Below are 18,428 nucleotides of genomic sequence, written 5' to 3'. Positions count from 1 at the left end.
TTTCCAATTTTATCCACTTTATCTCCTTAAGTCTCTATCTAGAACATCAAGTACTATATTGAATAGATATGAAGAGAAAGGGCATCCTTGTCGTGCACCTGATTTTAGTGGAATTGCTTTGAGTTTCTATCCATTTAATTTGATGTTGGCGACAGCTTGCTTTAATTTCTTTTATTGTTATTTTTATAATTAATTAATTAATTGTTTTTCTGACACAGGGTCTCTCTGTGTAGCCTTGGCTGTCCTAGACCTACTATGTAGAGCAGGCTGGCCTGCAATTCATTGATCTACCTGCCTCTGCCTCTCTAAGTGCTGGAATTACAGGTGTGCATCACTGTGCCAGGATTGTAATTTCCTTTATTATATTTAGGTATGTCATGTATCCCAGATCTCTCCACAACTCTTATCATGAGGGGGAGGTGCATTTTGCTAAAGGCTGCATGTTTATCTGGTGGTTTACAGTGACAGATTTTCATATGTTGAAACATTCCTGCATTTATGGGTGAAGTGATCCTGATTATGGTTGTGTTTTTTAAATATATTTTTTTGGATTTGGTTTGCAAGTATTTTATTGTGTATTTTTGCATCAAAGTTAATGAGGAAAACTGGTCTATAATTGCCTATCTTTTTTTGAATCTTTGTGTGACTGGAGGATCATGGTGACTGGGGCCTCACAGAATGAGTTTGACAATATTCCTTCTGTTTCTATTTTGTGGAGTATTGGAATTGGGTCTTCTTTGAATGTCTGGGAGAATTCTGTGCTGCCATCTGGCCCAGGCCTTTTTTTTTTTTTTTTAATTTGGAGATCTTAATGCTTGCTTCTATTTCTTTAGGGGTTGTATATACATTTAAATTATGTTCTTGGCCTTTTTTTTTTTTTTTTTAACATTTGTAAGTCATATCTTACATAATTGGTATTTTCCAATTTTGTGGAGGGCAGGGTTTTGATTAATGATTCTTTGGATTTCCTCTCTGTCTGTTCTTACTTCCTCCTTTTAATTTCTGATTATGGTAATTTGTATATGCTCTGCTTTTTGGCTACTTTGATTAAGGGTTTGTATTTCTTGTCTATTTTCTCAGAGTTTGTTCATTTGTTCTTCATATTGTTCTCTCTGTTTTTGTAGTAACCGATTTCAGTCCTGAGTTTATTTCCTGCCATCTACTATTCCTCCTGGGTGTGTTCGCTTCTTTTGTTTTAGAGCTTTCAGATATGTGGTTAAGTTGCTACAGTGAGATCTCTCCAATTTCTTTATGAAGGCAAGTGGTGCCATGAACTTTCTTCATAACCTCAGTTTCATTGTTCAACTCATTCCCATGAGTTTAAACATTATGCATTCATTTTATTTGAATATTAGGAAGTCTTTAATTGTTTTCTTTATTTCTGCCTTGACTTCATAGTCCTTAAGTAGAGAGTCTGCTATTGCCTATGAGTTGGTAGGCTTTCTGTTGTTTCTATATCCAACTTTAACCAATGGTTGTCTGATAGGATACAGGGGTCACTTCAATTTTCTTGTACCTGTTGAGATTTACTTTGGGACCCAGTATGTGCTTATATTTGATAATTTTCCCTGAGGTGCTAAGAAAAATGTATATGATTTTGTGTTTCAGTGAAATGTTCTGCAGACCTCTGTTAGGTCCATTTGATCCATAACTTCTGTTAGCTCCATTGTTTCTCTGTTTAGTTTTCGTCTGGATGACCAGTCAGTTGGTGAGAATATATTATTGAAGTCTCCCACTATTCATTTATGGAAGTCAATGTGTGATTTAAGCACTACTCATATTTCTTTTATATATATGGGCACCCTTCCTTTTCAGGCATAGATGTTAAGAACTGAAACATCCCAAGTGTCCCTCAGTAGAAGAATAGACAAAGAAACTGGTACACTTACACTATGGAATACTACTCAGCTATTAAAAACAAGGAATTCTCAAAATTGGTGGACAAATGGATTGAACTAGAAATGATCATAATGAGTGAGCTAACGCAGAAGCAGAAAGACTCAAATGGTATATACTCTTTTATATCTGCACACTAGCCCAAGGGGCATGTCCCATGAAAGCCTTTACTTACAAGGAAAGTGGGTCAGAGGGAAGACTTCCTACTGGGACTCGAGGTGAGAGAAGCAAGGGAGAATGGGGAAATAGAAGGATCCAGAGGGTCCTAAAAATCTACAAGTAGAATATTATGATGGGCAGATCTGGGCCCAGAGGTCCTGCTCAAACTATGGCACCAGCCAAGAACAATACATCCAGTAAACTTCGAACCCTGACCCAGATCTAGCCAATGACAGTACATTCTCCACCTTTGAGTGGAGAGTAAGGACTGACTTTCACATGAACTTTGGTGCCTCATATTTGACCACATCCCCTGGATTGGGAAGCCTGGCGGCACTCAGAGGAAGGATAGCAGGCTACCAAGAAGAGACTTGACACCCTATGAGCATATACAGGGGGAGGAGGTCCCCCTCAGTCACAGTCATAGGAGAGGGGAGTAAGGGGAAAATGGGAGGGAGGGAAGAATGGGAGGATACAAGGGATGGGATAACAATTGAGATGTAATATGAATAAATTAATAAAATATATTAAAAAAAGAAACATCATCTTGGTGAATTTTCATTTGATGAGTATGGAATGTCCTTCTCCATCTCTCCTATAAAATTTGGTTTCAAGTCTGTTTTGTTAGATATTAGACTAGCTTCACTAACTTGATCTTTGGTCCACTTGCTTGGAAAATTTTTCTCCAACCGTTTACTCTGAGGTAATATCTATTTCTAATTTTGAGGTATGTTTCTTGGATGCAGCAGAATTACGTATCCTGTTTGTATATCCATTCTGCTAGCCTGTGTCCTTTTATTGGTGAATTGAATTCATTAATATTGAGAGATATTAATGACAAATGATTCTTAATTCTTAATTTTATTTTGTAGTAGTAGTAGTAGTTATTGTTGTTGTTGTTGTTATTGTTATTGATGGTGGTAGTGGTAGTGGAGGTGTGTGTGTGTCTCTCTCTGTGTGTGTGTGTGTGTGTGTGTGTGTGTGTGTGTGTGTGTGTGTCCCTTCTATGGATTTTGCTGGTATGAGATTATTTATTGCCTGTGTTTTCATAGATATAATTAATCTCCTAGGGTTTAAATTTTCCTTCTAGTGCTTTCTCTAAGGCTGGATTTGTATCTAGATATTGTTTAAATTTGACTTTATTATGAAATATCTTGTTTTCTCCATATATGGTGATTGAACGTTTTAGTGGTTATAGTAGTCTGAGATGGCACCTTGGTCTCTGAGCATTTGTAAGACACCTGTCCAAGCTCTGCTAGCTTTTAGAGTCTCCATTGAGAAGTCAGGTATAATTCTAATAAATCTGTCTTTATAAGTTACTTGGCTTTATTTCCTTGTAACTGTTAACATTCTTTCTTTTGCTCTCTATGTTTAGTGTTTTGACTATTATGTGGTGCAGAGACTTACTTTTTTGGGCCAATTTATTTGATGTTCTCTAAGTTTCTTATATTTTTATAGGCATATCCTTATTTAGCTTAGGAAAAATTCTTTATGATTATGTTAAATATATTTTCTGTGTTTTTAAATTTTAAATGTATTAAAACAAAATGGAACATTTATTTTATTTAAAACTCAAAAGCACAACTAAGTGGATAGAGTAGGACATTAAATATAAACACAATTCTACCTTGTCCCAATTTATTCTAAGCAGCATAATCAAATGGACTCATAGCGAGACCACCTGGTCAACAGACGATCTATCAATGACATCAATGGTCTGGACTCCTGCTTTGTCTTCATCCACCTCTCCTCATGCCCTTTGGTGCACCACAAACAAAGTAGCAGTCAGTGCTGATTGGCTATCCCATCAAATCTTGACCATCGAGTCCCTCCATGGCAGCCTGAGCCTCTCTGTATGTTTCATACTCAATTAGTCTGCACCCCTTCATGTATCCCGTACGCCTGTCCAAGTTAAGGTGGATGTTTTTTATTTCCCCATATTTGGTGAATTTGTCATGAGTATCTTCTTTAGTTGCTTCTTTGTGGACTCCAGTGACAGAGAATTCAGCCTTCAACAGAGCATTGCGGTCCAGGTTCATCACCATCCTACAACACACTGCCATAATCCTCCCACATCAGTGCTCAGGACCCCTCGGAACCAAAGCCCTTCCTTTTCTTCACTTTTTCTTTTAGTTTATGGACACTTTCGTCCTGGTCCTCGTCCTCATCCATGGTGAAATCCTTGCCCCCGGCCTCCTGAAGATCCAGCATGTCTGCCATCTTGCTTCTCTCGGAGCTGTCATTTCATCTTCTGTGTTCTTGAGATGGGATTCTTCTTCTTCTTCTTCTTCTTCTTCTTCTTCTTCTTCTTCTTCTTCTTCTTCTTCTTCTTCTTCAATTCCTATTATTCTTAGATTTGGTGATTTCATACTGTCCCTGTTTTTTTGAATATTGTGTTAGGATTTTTTTAGACAACATTTTCTTAGACAAACATATCGATTTCTTGTATCATATTTTCCATTCCTGACTCTTTCTTTGCTCTCTTCTATTCTGTTGGTGACACTTGCACCTGTAGTTCTTATTTGCTCACCTAAATTTTCCATTTCTAGAATTCTCATTTGTGTTTTTTTCTTCTATTTCCAATTGTTTTACCTGTCTTGAATTGTTTCACCTGTTTATTTGGTTTTTTTTTTCTTTTCATTCTTTGAATTCCTTAAGGGATTTATTGATATCCTCCCAATTTTAATTTGTCCTTTTCCTCAATATTTTTAAGGGATTGTTTTCATTTCTTAAGGAGTTGTAACATCTTCATAAATTTGGTTTTAAGGTTGTTGTTTTTGGTATTGGTGTTGGTGTTGGTGGTGGTGGTGTGTATGTGTGTGTGTGTTTGAACTGCATTGAAATATTCAGTTCTTGCTGTCATGCCATAGCTGGGCTCTGCTGTTGGCATATTGCCCTGGGTTGTTGATTGTTTTAACACTGGAATTTAGGTATCTAGATTTGGAATAATTTCTGAACTTGTCTTTGTTGTTTGGGTGTTTTGTTCTTTGGTTTCTGTTTCTTATTTGGTCTTCTGGGCTTTTTGGCCAGCCTGCTTGACCTCGGATCCAATAGACAGTCTCTGACCAGGTTAGGAGCTTGACTTTTGGCAAATTGCTTTGCCTTTGGTGTAGCAGGGGTTCTCTGTTCTTCTGACTAGTGTGGTCTGCACCTGGCAGCTAGAGACTACCTGAATTGCAGGTGAGGTGTGCATGTGTAGGGGTGCAATGTGTCTTTAGAAATGATGTCTAGAGAGAGGGACAGTTTGGCTGGCAGGGGCTCACTCACCTGTTCTTCTTATTTTTAAAGGAATTTATATACTATTTCAAAAGAAAACGACCTCACTCACTTATTACATTAACAAGAATGCTTAAGAATCGCTTCTCTTTTCTTCACTTGCTCACCAAGATATGTCAGCTTTCATGTTTTTATAATAGCCGATCTATCGGGTATTGATGATAGCTCATTGAGAATTTTATTTCTATTTCTCCAAATCACATATATTTAGACTTCAACAAGTCTTTCAAAGATGATCATTGCTTGTTTTTAATAGAAATATTTATTTTGCACTTGTATTTTGTCCTAAGTTAGAATAAAATGTATGAATGCATGATTAACTTAAAGAGACTAGTTTCATATAAGCACAAACCCTCTAAGAACTTTTAAAATGTGATGATATTTTGACCAACACTGTTTTTCTTCAATGACTATCAAATGGCAGATAACTCCTTCAACCACTCTTTTCAAGAGGCACAATGTCATTTTCTTTGAAGTCAGCATTCTAAATATTTCAGAATTTAATAACAATTATATTACTGAAAATGGAATCACTTTGAAAAATGTGCTCCCAGGAAAATAAAGCTGATTCATAGTATTTCCTGCTGAAGTTTGGTCTGTACTCCAGAAGAACTATAAAGCCTGGGAAATTTATATACAAATATAGAGCACAGACAGAAAGGGAAAAATACACTTCAGGGGTTTTGGGTGTGTGAGTAATAGGGGCTGATTCCTTATCATTTTTTAAATTATACTTAAGATATTGCATATGTATTATTGACAGGTCTAACACAACAAACAAAAAGAATGGAAGACTGTCTAATAGTTCATCTTCAACTCTTTAACTTAAGGTAACACAGTGGCAGGATTTTCAGAGTAAGGACATATAGAATAATTATCAGCAAAGAAAAAAAAGCTGCATCAGGGCTGGGTGGCTCATGCATCTCTACAATCCCATTTCTCAGATGTCCAAAGGCTGTAAAATAGTATGGTCAAGGCTAAGGTGAGCTACATACTAAGTTGACCAAGGTGAACAACATAGTCAATCCATTCTCTATCCCTAAATAAAATGAAATTAAAATTAATAGAAGAAAAGTGAGAGATGAGTAAACAGCTCCATCAGTAAACTGCCTTCCAAGGAAGTGTTAGTCATGTGGCCTTAGTAGGACACTTACTGAAATTAAAAAAAAAAAAAGGCTTTAAAAAAGGCAAGCAAATAATTGTGCTCTTGCACTGACTTAGAAGTGGTTGAAGATTAGGAACATTCATGGCATCAAGTCATAGATGGATGAATTGATTCATTTATGGCAATCCATAAAATGGGACAGATTATTAATAAGATCTTATTTTATTTTACATGTAAAGAATGTGCTGAGAAGATCATTTTGAATTTGACCTAAGATGCTTAGAAAGTGAAAAGGCGTACGAAACATATATATTTTATTTGGCTAAAGGTTTTTCACCACTAACCCCGTACACATACACACACGCGCGCGCGCGCGCACATAAACACACACACACACACACACACACACACACACAATTTCATGATTTTGGCATTCATTTAAAGACTTAGAAAATAGAATGCTGCTGACAGACCTTCTAAAGTAAATGTGTTGATACTAAAAGATTTGTAAATCTTTTACAGACCATGTGGCACAAAGACATTTTTCATAAAGCTTTGCAACTTGCCCTGCACTTCTAGCACACAGAACTGTGTTCTATTTTTATGGGTCAGAGATTACTTGGATGACAATTGAGAATCAACAATTTTCTTTGTAACTCTGTGTTTTCGTTTACAAAATGGTAACATGGCATATGTCCTTGAAACGATTGTTGTAAAGATTGTCTTAGCTCAGTTTGTCATAACAAATTCACCAAAGCCTGGTAGTTTAAATAATGCTCTTTTCTTTTCTAAGAGTTGTATATGCTGGGAGTTCAAGCTCAAGAGTTACCATGATGTCTGGTGACTTCTAACTGCCTTTGCTATTAGTTACTTCAGAAACAGCTCTATCTCCAAGAAGGCTTCTACCTATAGATTTGGAAAAAAAATCCTTCTGTAATTAGAGAGTGAGAATCTTTACCATAGAACTTGTTAACTCACAGTTTCCAAAACATTCTGAGAAATTATTAGGTTCCTTGAAGTGTGAGGTCCATATTGCATAAAGTGTAAGGGAGTTTTCACGAGGCAGGTTGATTTGTTTTTTAGTAGACATTGAAAGTGCTATTACTCTTTACTGTTTTTATGTACTAATTGCATCCAGTAAGCAGGTGGAAGGAGTATGATGTCATAGAAAGATGTGGAGTGCTTAAATGTACAGACTCTGATGGAAAAAAAAAATCTTCGCTGGACGAGTTGGACAAGAATGAAATTAGTTGTTCATTCCTACGTTCATTTCCATCCCAGAGTAGCTGTTGAGTATTTTGAGTGTCACTCGTGCATATTACAATGTACTGTGCAGTTAGAAAAAAACTACAGCAAATTCGTGCTTTTAGGGAAAAAAACGAATTACAAGATTTCTATATAATTCTTCCAAAAGATTCTATACTGTCCACTTCCATTGCTATGGCCCTCAGATTTTGTGATATTGAGTAATTATTTTCTTAATATTCAGAAAACTCTACACTTACATTTAATTAAAATTAATTTATTTGGACCTGTGGAACTGTTCACGATACTGCAGGTGAATGAAAATTTTAACTCTTTAAAAAAAAACATTTATCAGTTTACTAAATGAAAATAAGTAATGTAGAAGTAATTGTGATTGTAGATGATAGGCTGCTCAGAACTATAATTACTGGGAAGCCTGTAAGAACATTTGTGGTAGGTGAACTGGGGAGATTTGTTTGGATAGACGATAACTTAGAGTCACTCAAAAGTGTCTTCAGATATATAAAATTTCTTTTTCTTGTGGAAGAAAGATTAAGTGCTTATATACAACCTCCAGGAAAAGAATAGCTTAATGGGGAGATTTACAAAAACATTTTAACATTTGTATAAGAAGTATATTTTCATTTGGGGCTGATGAGATGGGTCAGTGGTTAAAAGAACTAGCTATTCTTATACAGGACCAGGACTCGGTTATCACCACTGATGTAGGGGTTCATAACAAAATACTCAGAACCTTAAAATAAAACAAAAGTCTGAGAAAATAAAAATGTTCAAATTTGAACCAATAGAAAAGTCAGATATATACCTCCATAGCACATCACCAAAACACCAAAACTTTATTGTATGGCAGGTGGAGACTCCTGTATAGGGTTCTTTCACAAAGTGGAAAGATCCCGGGAATCAAAAAGTACACAGGATTTATTTAACTGACAGAGACCTTTTTCCAAAACAAGTTGGTTCTCAACTACTGTACGTCAAAATAGATAAATAAATAAATAAATAAATTACTAAAGAAAATGTGAGCCTCTTGTCAGAATGTACCAGTGTAGTATGGAGAATCCATTTTATGAATGTATTTTCCAAGAAGTAAGTCGAGGAATCAAATAATTATTAGGTTAACAATTTTAAAGACACTGCTATAAAAATGGGCCATTTAAGGCACTTTCATGAAAGAGATTAATTGTACATGATGTGCTTTAGAGTGTAGACTTCTTCATTCAATTTTCCCCTCTGCTCAAATATACATAACAGCAAATGCACAAAGTATTTAATATGAGGCTTAATAAAGAGGACAAAGCCTAGCCAGGAGATGCACAGGAATAGTTATTGGCTATTGATTCATTCTGCAGTAAGATCTAAATACTGTACTTAGGCTCTGATATAAACACATGATGTTACTCATTGTAGGAGTAAGGAAAATCTTCCACTTCCACCAACCTGAGAAGTCACTGTAGTTCTGAGTCTCCTGTGAAGACACCTGTGTTAGGGCAAGCCTAGTGCAACTCCTAAAGGCCGCAAATATAAATTAATCAGCTCTAGTATGTAAAGTGGAAACTTTTTCTCAGCTGCTGTCTAGAGAAATCATATATTTCTGTCTTGTGTATACTATTTTTTTTTTCAAATTTTGGTGTCTCCACCCATGTCTCCTGCTTTTCAGAACATAAATGTCTATTACAGAATGACACCACATGGATCCAGGCCCTGCTAACTCTTTCTAAACACTCCCAATACCTAGTACAGTTCCTCGCCATTTTGTTTCAAATTAATTCTTTTCTTTGGCTAAGCTGTTTGATATTTTAATACTACTTCGTATTTCTGACTTCCTGCTTAGGAGCTACTAACATTTATTTTAAAATGTCAATATCTAGCTTTGGTCATGGTGCTTTCGTCATGGTTTATGTCTTGAGACTTTGTAGATGAGAGGGGTGTACTCAAGTCTTCTTGTGTGAGGAAACATTTAGGGTCAGGAATGGATGACACATAACTGAACTGGTTCATTAAGTAGATGGCCTATCTGATTTCATTGCAGTTACCTCCTCTATTTCCGTTGTCTCCAGATCTCCACAGTTCCGTAGCAATAGTACTATTGCAGCATCGCATGGATAGTATACTTTCTCACACCTTTTTCCTACAATGCATCTTTGATTTAACTTCTGTAATTCAGCGAGACAAGAATAAAGTCAAGCAGAAGAGCATGAGGCTTGCAAGGCATGTTGTTGTGATGACTTGGTTTTCGCAATAACATTTTTATAAGAAAATCAATACAAAATTGCTTCTGTCACAACTTAATGTACGGCACTGTCATCTTTACATCTAACGGGCCTCCATATCTGTCCAATTCTCTAAGTGAGCCTCATTTGCAGGTGTATTAAGTACAGTTTAATTAATAGAAGCTCTTAAAGGGATAAGATGCCATAAAGCTGAATTTTCTGTTTGCATCACATGAAATTACCTCTACCTCAATGACAGAGCACGGATATATTTTTATCTGCAAAGTTCCCTGGGGCCACTGTTATTGTCACTCTATCATAGATGGAAATTAAGTTGATTTGGCTGGCATTATTTTTCACAATGCCAAAGAAATTTTGTCTACTAACCTTTTTTGACAGATGCATGCAAACTGGGTTTTTATTGTTGCGGTTCCATAAGTGTTTAACAAGACGATGATGACAGGTCAGTAATTCTCATACCGCCACTCTTCTCACATTCTGAGGACAGAGATAATAAACACACTAAGACAATTACTATTCTTTTTTTTTTTCTAAAACTACTGAATGGATAAACCTCTTTTAAACTAAAATCTGTTGCATTCATTGTTTTCTACTAATATTTTATTAAATTCTTGCAAAGTATTAGAACACATGAGAATCTGAAGCTCTGAATGTGACCAAATTATATTAATTGCCCCAGTGTGTAGTCTTTATATCACACTCATATTTTTCAAAAGACACATCAAAACCACCCGTCAATTTAAGCTCTCAAATCAGACTTCAGATATATAATACTTTGAAGAGTGAATAAAGTTCTTATTTAATTGCATAATGTACGGTTCTGCTTATGCATGCAATACATTGTTTAAACATTTATGAGCTAAGATATAACATTAAATATATTTATCACATTGAATTCTTTTATGTTAAAAAAAGAAGAAGAAATCTTATTCTGAGTAGAATATCACCAACGCAATTACTTAAGATAGATTACAGATAGGGGCAAATAAATTTTAGAAAACTACATAAATCAGTAGTTTGCTATGTAGTTTTGCCATGGCTCGGAAATACAATGCTCAGTGAGCATCATGTTCTCTGCTAGTGGTTGCTAGGGAGACTGTTTACATATACATATATGTGCTAGAAAGAAATTGGGGCAGCCTGATATTGTCTACACATCCATCCATAGATACTTGGGATTTTGAAAATTTGGTTACTATAAGAAATGCTGCAACAAATGTATAGATATATATTTTAGATCTTAATTTCAATTTTTCAAGTTGCAAAGAAGTAAGAAATAGGATCCTGGGGTATATGATATTTTGCCCTGTGTTTAGTTAGTTGAGGATCTTCCATGCTCTTCTCTAGATAAATCACCCTAATTTCCATTCTCCACTAAAACAGGTTTCTCATTTTTCCTAAGACCTTGCTCAAAGTTATGTCTTCTTTTATATGGAGTTTATAAGCATTTAATTATGACTTAGCATGGTAGCCTTAAATAAGCAAGAAATGCTACTGAACTAATGGACATTCATTTATCGTCTTCAGTCAGTTCAGCTATCTTTATGTAAGTGTGGCAGTATGTTTCTTTAATTGCAGCATTCACTGGTGCTAGACATTGGCATTCCCTATATTGCTTAAGGAAGACCCAGTACATTCCAAGCCTATTGAATCTAAAATTCACCACGTTGGACCACAGGAATATGCAGCTGATATTTCAGGTGATTCTTGTGTACAACAAAGAACAAGGTCTCTGACTAGACTTCAAATCCTGTAAGTTGGAGTTTATCCTGTTTGTCTTTAGGGAGATTTCCACATCAATCCCTAGAGTATTGTCACTCTTTTTATCACTGACCTTGAAGGTCATACTTACAACCCTGAAACAATCAAACTATTTACCTACAGATGTTCTCTATAAATGAGTGCAATAGAAGTTTTCCAAGAGATAGGACATCAGTTTTGCCCTAAATTAAAGTTTTTTTGTTTTTTGTTTTTGGTTTTTTATTGTTGTTGGGATTTTTTTTTTTTTGAGGGGGAGGCTTGCTTTTCATTTATTTTGTTTTATGCTCATCCTCCTGGGAATCATCTAGGAAACATTTAACAAATATATTTTATTAAATATGAATTGTCCACACCACACGGAGAGATTCTCAAGATGAGCAAATGGCTCCTTTTAGTGAAGATTGCTTCTTGCTGTACAGAATTTAGAAACAAAAGCTGCTTCAATCAGCCTGTGCCTGGTATGTGTGTAAGCTGAGTATCCAGTGTAAGCAGGGGTTATGGTCGAGGGTGCACTTCTCTCTTCCATGACTCACTGAATAATGTAGCTCCCTGGGCTGCCTATGACAGATTTGGTGTCTTGTGACTGTTACCAACCGACGTATGTCCATCACACTTGATGTCCATTAGTTAGATGGCATCAGTGGGTTAAAGAACTGTTAAATTTGTGTTTTTCTTCAATGGGTAACTGACTTTGGTTCCCGGGTTACTGGACTTGAAACTTGACAGAGAAGGACATGGAGGTAAGATAAGATTATTTTAAATATTGCTCCGTAAATTGTTTTAATGAATTGTTGTAGCAAGGTGCCTTAGCCAATTCCCTTACTAAATGTGAATGAGAAGATAAAAGAAAGTAAAACAAACAAATGCACTGTTCCTGTCTTTTCCTTCATGTGTATGAATTATTCATGCATCTTATCAGAAGCAAATGAGGAATACGCTAGTAGATACACTTGTAGCAGGGGAAAAAAACCCTAGAACATCTGTCTTGCTGAACTTAGAAAAGTCAGAAAACCGGGTAGAATTTACAATATTAGTTTTAAATATTTAATTTATTTTTAATACTGGAAATGCCCTTGAAACACTCAATTCATTCCTCTCACATTCTTGTCAGGTAAATGTTCAACTACTGTCTGCCAAAATTCATAAAAGTTTCCTCTCTCCACAGATGAGCTATTTATCTTTGACCATTGTTGTTAGGGGCTGCCTTTAGAATTCTTTTCTTTGAAAAATAAAATGCTGTTATCTGAGAAGATTTCCTAGTCACAATAAAATCCTGAGCAACTGATAATAGGAAATGCAAACAAAACATCAGAAAATAACTTACACTAATATTCCAAGGTTAACGTTTGGGTCCTTAGCCTTGTTGAAAGGTGTTGGGTTGGTGTCTTTCCATAACCTTTCCTTGCTTTCTGCATCCATGAGATGGAAGCCTTTGTTGGCAGAGAGTGTGGCTTAATGACACCATAAATTTTGCAGGTTGTTGGAAACCTTTTGCTTCATAGTTTGAAACTGCAGCATGTTAATGCTGATGTGCCTCTCAAGCTTCTTACAAGCCGCCACTGTTTAGGACCACCAGTTGGCATTTTAAAAAAGGTTAGAATTATATTGCAAAAATAGTTTTCTCTTGCAGATACACAGCTGCAGTTATCAAAGTGAAAAGACCTACCCAATGAGAGGCTTCAAACCACTCTAATGCTGTTGATTCTCAAATTTATAGATCTTTCATTTGTATAAAAGCATCCAGAGATTTTAGTGGGCATTAAGATTTTTAATTTAAAAACTGTAAATTAGATATCTGAAAACTATAATTACAGTAATATTTAAAGGGATTCTTGAGAGATGGTCTGATCTATATGTGCTGCAAAAGAAGGGAGTACACAGAAACCAGAGGCAACAATGAGAACAAAAAGAGTTATTTCTTGTTCTTTCAGGGAAAATAAAAGCAAATTGATTTATAATTGAAATTATTCTACAAACAGCCCAGGCAAGCAATCCAGACACTGCAGCATGCTCTTTTTCAAAGCCAATTTTAAATTATTGCTGAGAGTGAAACAGTTTGATAGCCTCCCAAGGCCCTCTCCCTGTCTGCCTCAGTGGGAGGTTTTCTGCAAACTTTATCAAATGCTGGTCTCCTGTGTGCCCACAGCAGACATGTGGCAATCATTTCTCAAGTTTCTGCAGCTCTGCTGTGCATCCTTCCTCTGGTGTGCGCTTAGACTGGTGCTTCTCCATAGAGTACCACATGCTCAGAACAACAAAACTTCCACCAGTTGCCATCAGCGCCAGGTATCATTTCATAGAAGCAATATGAATAAATGTATTCATTATCACCGGAAGGGAAGGGAGCGGCCTGTGCAGGTTCCAGAGAGTTTGCTAGCACTGTAACTTAAAACAGACATGGCCACAGTAAACTGACTCTTGGGCTTAAGTTACCTTCGGTGGTCATTCTCTGCTTAGTGAAAAGTGAGAATATTGGAATTTGATGCTATAAATACTATAGTGACTGGTGGGAAATTTAAAAATACACCAGGAAAAAAATGAATAATTTTAAATATCTTTTATTTCCACATAAGAAGTCAGTTTAAACCAGTGTGAGGGTATCAGTGTTTATACTTTAAAATTTTTTGTACAGGAAAATAAACTACCTTAAATCCAAATGACCAACACACATAGAATCATTTTTTAAAATTCTTTCAGTTCTTAAATATATGTGTATGTTTTAAAATAGTGATATACATCTCTTTGTAAGCCTTTTTTCTTTAATATCCATATATTTATTGCAATGTTTTTGTGTTATCTTTATAATTAATATGTCTAACAGCCTCAGAAATTATCTATAAGATATTTTATTTATTTATTTATTTGTGTGTGTGTGTGTGTGTGTGTGTGTGTGTGTGTGTGTGTGTGTGTTTAATCTATATGTGTCAGAAATTTCCAGGAAACTATAGCAACCAGAAGACAGTGTTAGATTTTCCTGGAACTGGAGTTATGGGTGATTATGAGTCATCTACTGTGAGTGCTGGGAATTAAACTTGGGTCCTCTGAATAACCATCCAGCCTCAACCTCTGAGCCATCTTGCTTCTCCCTGGCCTCAGGATTCATTGAATGTCTACCTAGGACATAGTTTATAAAATGACCCCATCATTTGAACCTCTGGAATTCTTTTCATGATTAATGATTGTAAATAGCTAACAGATAAATTTGCATATATGAAGAAAAGATTTTCACTAAACTAGTGTTTTAGTGTTTGTATTCTTATTTTGGAATGCAGATTAATAAATGATTCAGGACTTTGAAATTTTTGTTTGTAATATGTGCATATCAGTAGGTACTTGCAGTGGCAGAAGAGGGCATCAGATCTTATGGAATTGTAGTTAAGGACAGTTGTGAGGTGCTTAATATGGGTGCTGAAAATAGTAGTTGGGAAGTCAGGGAGAGTAGCAAGAACTCTTAACCACTGAGTCATCTCTCAAACCCCAGTTTTGCTATTCTTGACGTTAATCATGCTCTTTAAAACTTCACACACTATAACGTTGTGATAATTATATATTTCTGAGGTTTTAAAATGTGTTTAAGTTGATAAATACATGTGCTTTCAGTGTGTAAACTCAGTATTATTGGACAAGTAAAACAAAAACCTGTTCCAAGTTATGACTTGGAAGAAGTCTTGGTAAATCATGTATATGAGACTATTAACAAAGGTTGCTTCGAATTTGACTTTAGGAGCTTCAGTGGAGAGAGAAAGCTCTCGGTAATTTTTCTCTATTCAAAAACTTAATTTATTTTTTATACAAAATGGTAAGATGACAAACAAAAGCATTATTGTCTTCATGTCATGAAATGTGTCTCAGCTTGCCAGGAAAATTATGGTTAAAAATAAGCTCAGAATTAAAACTGAGTCAGGAGATAATTCTTAAAATTACATATATCACAATGTGTAGACTACCGGGAAGAATCCAGTCTTTACTCACGGGCACTGTGGTTACACAATGGGCTACTCTTTTCGTACTTAAAAATTGTTCCTCTGAAGACCTGCTCTTCTTTCTCAGAGGACAATCAATCACTTGGCAGCAGCACGACATGCAGTGCTTGGAACCCTAATGTGAATGCCGGCTCACGTGTATTTCCCAAATCTTGACAGATTATAGCTCTGTACATCAATATGAGTCATCACTGTCATTCTCATTCCAAAACAACGTTCTTAAAGTCACATCAGATGCTTATTGGAAATGTATTTAATTGGCCTCTCCAAAGATCTGCTGAAATACAATAATTTCAAGAGACTCTTGTTTTGCACCCTTGATCTAGCATAGGAAAAATGGTTCCAGATATTGTCGATGACTTGTGTACAAATCTAAATACGCAGCATTACCCATTCATTAAATCTTTACAGTGAGTTCCAATATAATTGCAGGTACTGTGTTATAGACCAAAGATAAACTTTTAAACAGAAACTGACATGATCCCTACATTCAGAATCTTGCATGCCAGGGAAATAATAAAACAGCTATCTAAACAAGTGTGAAATTACAATTGTTATCCTCTGTCCAGTGAAGGCAGCATTGTAATTAAGATTAAATAGTGACCTATGAAAGTGGTGAGAAATCAGAAATGCACCTCTAAATGGGTCATACTTTGAAATAAAAACAAAAGCACATCTGATAAATGCCAGAAAATTGGAAGACAGAGGAATATTCACATAGTTTTATGAAATCGAATGCCTTCTTCTGGCCTCCAAGAATACCAGGAACATTGTGCACATGTTTACATGCAGGCAAGCAGCTATACACATAAATAAATATGCATTTTTAAAGAAAGAAGGCAGAAAGGAGGTGGAAGAGAAGACAGTTATAGGGTTCGTTTACTTAGAATCAAAACGTTGTACGTATAAGAAACACATATTTCTACTTCAGTAAGAACATCAGGCAATGCTAATAGATGGATAGGTCCATCTTTGTGCCACGCCAGTCGACCTTGGTTAATGCTCAGGCTCAATGACTTGACCTGTGTATTTGTAACTTAGTGAGGACATTTGCACTTGACAAAGACAATTTAAATCCATAACTCCTGACTCCTAGTTCTTGATCACTGTTGACATGGGTGACTAGATAAAATGACAAATAGGCCTCATAACAAACAACAGCAAGTCAGTGAATGGAGAGAAGGAAATCATGTGACTCTTTCCATGTTCCAGAGTAACAAAAGAAAGGGATGTTATCAGGAACTGGCTGCCTTCAGAAAAGAGTATCCTACCAGATCTTCATCTCCTCTCTCTCTCTCTCTCTCCTTCCCCCACATCTCTATTTCACACACACACACACACACACACACACACACACACACACACACACACACAGAGAGAGAGAGAGAGAGAGAGAGAGAGAGAGAGAGAGAGAGAGAGAGAGTTTTATCTATATATATATTCAGTCTTTTCCCTCTGTACATGAAGCCAAGCACAGACTCTGACATAAACAGCTCTTGGCTATTAACAAAACTTTCTTGTTTTATGCATAAGTTACAATTTACAACATGATCTTTACAATGTCTAGACATTAATAAAATAAAAATACTTAATTTTGTTGAATATATAATGATTAACATATTTTCCACTCAGACATTAAATTCATGACTAAGTAAAATGAATTATATATGTATATACATATATATATAATTGGTTTTATATATAATATATTATACATACAAACAGCAAATTGAGACTTGCTTTTTATAATTGGTGGGGTTAGATTTCCATTAATACTTATAAAAATGGCTCTGATAGAAGACAGAATAAGATGGAGAATGTATTTAAGTGATATCTGACCTAATAAGTTTAGGACAACTTTGAACTACTCAGACTTCTTAGTTTTTGGAGGACTTTTCATAACATTTGCAAGGATGTGTGCCTTATAACTTTCTTGGATGGGTATGATAAGTGTCTTAAACTCATTTTTCCATGTAATCTGTTTTATATTACTTTCTGAATAACAGTGTTTAATACTAGTGTCCAGTAGAGCAAATGTGAGACGTGCTGCCCTCTTGCAGTACTTGTAATTCCATTATCAGGCATCTGGGATGTCAAATTTTCTTAATTTCAATTCACACTTGAACATAATCAGCAATACGGAGGCAGTATCATGAGTTATTATTGACATGTCCAGCAACAAAGGTCGTCATGACCTACTTTTGATACTAGAGAACAAACTTCTCTTATTGAATGAGAGAAATGTGTTAGTCTGCATCCAATAGATGCCACACAGTAAGATAAATTTAAAAAGTTAATAAAATGCTAGAACTATCATGTACATGGAAATGAACATAGAATTCATGCATTGATTACAGGAATAGCATGTGATGAGCAATTGGTGATTGGGGTTGCACTGTCTGTCTAGACAAAAGGCTTTCAGAACCAACATCTTATTCAGCTTCTCACAAAAGTGAGCTGAAGATCTGTGTTTGTCTCTTAATTACCCAGGATGAAAGCCAGACTCCTATACTCCCTATCAGTGCTAGTCAGAGGATTCAGAATTCCCACTTTGGCCATTTGGCATCCCTGTATAACTAAGCAGAGGAAACAATTTTTAAAACTGTTTTCCATGTGGCTTCAACTGAGATCACCAAGAGATGGAAGCCTCCATTACCAATGGGTAATGGTTATTGAGATGTGTCCTCTGATGTAAATAGGGTGTGCAGGGATATTTCCTCCCCACCAGGAGGAGAAGAATCACAGAATGTC

At 35.9% G+C, this 18,428-nt stretch overlaps 1 pseudogene; it reads right to left on the bottom strand.

Annotated features, from left to right (window-relative positions):
- Nucleotides 1-3,764: 3,764 nt before the first annotated feature.
- LOC127207675 (RNA-binding protein 8A-like) lies at nt 3,765-4,275 on the bottom strand (annotated as a pseudogene).
- Nucleotides 4,276-18,428: the final 14,153 nt, after the last annotated feature.

The sequence above is a fragment of the Acomys russatus genome, chromosome 24 (assembly GCF_903995435.1).
Source record: "Acomys russatus chromosome 24, mAcoRus1.1, whole genome shotgun sequence".
Lineage (NCBI taxonomy): Eukaryota > Metazoa > Chordata > Mammalia > Rodentia > Muridae > Acomys > Acomys russatus.
The sequence above is the reverse complement of the archived record's forward strand: the minus strand, read 5'-3'. Positions and strand labels throughout refer to the sequence as shown.